The sequence below is a fragment of the Danio aesculapii genome, chromosome 3 (assembly GCF_903798145.1).
Source record: "Danio aesculapii chromosome 3, fDanAes4.1, whole genome shotgun sequence".
NCBI classification, from domain to species: domain Eukaryota; kingdom Metazoa; phylum Chordata; class Actinopteri; order Cypriniformes; family Danionidae; genus Danio; species Danio aesculapii.
This window is the reverse complement of record NC_079437.1, coordinates 2,564,932-2,567,431: the sequence shown is the minus strand read 5'-3', so window position 1 is coordinate 2,567,431 and position 2,500 is coordinate 2,564,932. Positions and strand designations below refer to the sequence as shown.

General features: G+C 39.0%; 1 protein-coding gene across 1 annotated transcript in view; it reads left to right on the top strand.

Annotated features, from left to right (window-relative positions):
* The window catches only part of hook2 (hook microtubule-tethering protein 2), a 52,193-nt gene that overhangs the window by 23,065 nt on the left and 26,628 nt on the right, over positions 1–2,500 (top strand). The gene's annotated exons all lie outside the window — the stretch shown is intronic.

Sequence of the window (2,500 nt, the reverse complement as noted above, 5' to 3'; positions counted from 1 at the left end):
TAAATGAAACTAAAAACTAATTGGCAAAAATAATAATGGTTTTCGGATTTAATAAGCGCTTATTCTGTGGTGGTAAATCTGACCTTTAACACCAGTAGATGGCGCTTTTACAGACTTGTTTAACCACATGATCTTTTAACATCTTCAGTATTTTTACTTTTGTTCGATTATGTTATGTTTGTATGGTTTTTGCTACAGTGTCTGTTCAAACTATTACTCTATTTTGATTACTTAAAGGTTTGCACAAGAGTTAAAGGGCCATAAAAACCCCCCGTTTCAGCAGGGTGTTTTCACAGTTCTAGTTTGGAAAAAAGAAATTCGGTGTGTCCAGCTCTGTTTAGGGGGCAGTGTCAGAGGGAAAAATTTGGATAAAAATGGGAGTTTTGGTTTGGGCACACGCTGATTTTCACAGAGGCAAAACAAACACACAGACGCAGGGGAGAAAGACAGTGGCTGTGTTTACATGGACATCAATGTAATTATTTGTCAAATTATTAAATGGTGGACTTAAACTGCAGTTTGGCACTTTCACTTTCATTCAGGAACATTTCATGCATGCCCCTCGTGACAAACGAGATATTTGATTCGAGGAATTGCTGAAAGCATGTATTTTTAATGCAATGTTTGAGACCCCACGGCGAATGAAAGAAAAAAAGACCTCTGGTGTTCTCTGTAACTTAGATGCCGTCAGCATGTCAGAAAGCCGTGTGTGTTATTCCTGTCACAAAATGCGGCGAAAATCCTACACGACGGTAATAGTTTGATTGATTGCGGTGTTTACATGTTTACACTGGGAGAGCAGCATTTACAGCAGTCCATAATATTGTAGTGATATTAACATACTGTAAAGTTTAGTAACTTAGAAATATTTTTGGCTAAGGTCTGTCTTTAAACACTGAAAGTGTACTGCTGACGAAACGAACTAACTTTTCCATCTGAATAAACAAACAACGGTCACTGATCACACACACTTACCAAATCTGTAGAGACAGGACAATCAACACCAACGGGGGCTGCGTCTTTATTAAGAGGAGACGAGCTGTAAATCCAGATTTCACCATATCCAGATGAGAAAAGCTCTCGGGTAAAAAATGTTCCTTAGACACGTATATTTGTCGCGTGCACTGTAATCCACACGTGAGTCCAGCTAAGCTCTTATAGCGTGGAAATGAAAACAAAACCTTCGTTGCAGCAAGTTATAAAAGCAACACTGATGACCCGTAACTTCAAACAATACTTCTTCTCCCACTTGTTTTGGCAACACAACGAGGCGTCTCTCTGCCGTCTGAACACCGTAACAGGTAAAAACTTTCTTCGCAGCTATCATGCATATTAATGAAGTTGCACCCCATACACAGTAGAGTGCGCTGATTGGTTTGAACCAAGTCTTACTCATGAATTAATGCTGCATACTCATAGACGTCACGATGTACTCGCAGGTACAGACAGCCAGTCTACAAGCTGGAATGTACACAAGGATCTAATCAGCGTGACGCAGCCTCAAGAATTCGTTTCAAACCGGAAGAACGAATTTGCTTGAAATAATGCAAAAACAACCAATTTTCACTTTTTTTGTCAAATATTTGTGTCCTAATAGTGTTTTTAGCAGCGTGGGACACATATATGACTGTCAACAGATCAAAAAATTTGTTTTTTGACCCTTTAATAGCTATGTTTTCTTCCAAAAATTCTAATTTATGCGCAAAACTGGATTATCGCATAAAGCAGCATTTCCGTCAAACGACTCAGAGAACAAAAATCATCACTTCCTGATTAACTGGATTATATCAACAGTAAAAACAGAATTTGCTGCAGTATAAGAACCTGCGTGAATCTTTTCTTTATTTAATAATTGACTTTCAGCTCAGAAGACAATGCTGACACATAATGATCGTGAGGTGGTTTGAAGGTGTGAGATGCGAAGCGCAGACACTCTTGACAGTAACTAGACTCTAAAAACTAAAATAATTGGCAAAAAATTATTATTTTCAGGACTAATAAGCACTCATTTCATGTGGTGGTAAATTTAACATGTGGAAGTTTAACACCAGTAGATGGCGCTTTCACTGACGTTTAACCACACACACGATTTTTAATATCTTCAGTATTTTTACTTTAAGTTTGTATGGTTTTTGGCTTCAGTGTCTGTTTATACAATTACTTTTACAAAACAATCATTTAATATTACGAAACAATTACTTTTATTTTGATTACTAAAGCCTCATTCACACTACGAGTGACGGCAAAGTGACAAGCGACCGTTCATTTCAACGGAGAGTGAGCGACTTCCGGCGACTGCAGGCTACGCGAGTGACAGCGACCGTTGGCGACAAGGTGGGCGTCAAGCAACGCGACAGTTGACAGTCCTTTAACTTTATGCAAATGAAGAGCGACTTTCTTGAGCGACAGCCAATAGGAGCACCAGTAGAACTCACGTAATCCTCTCTCAGCTCGCTCAGAGGTCGGTTGTATTCTCTGTGCTATAGACCTACACAGACTT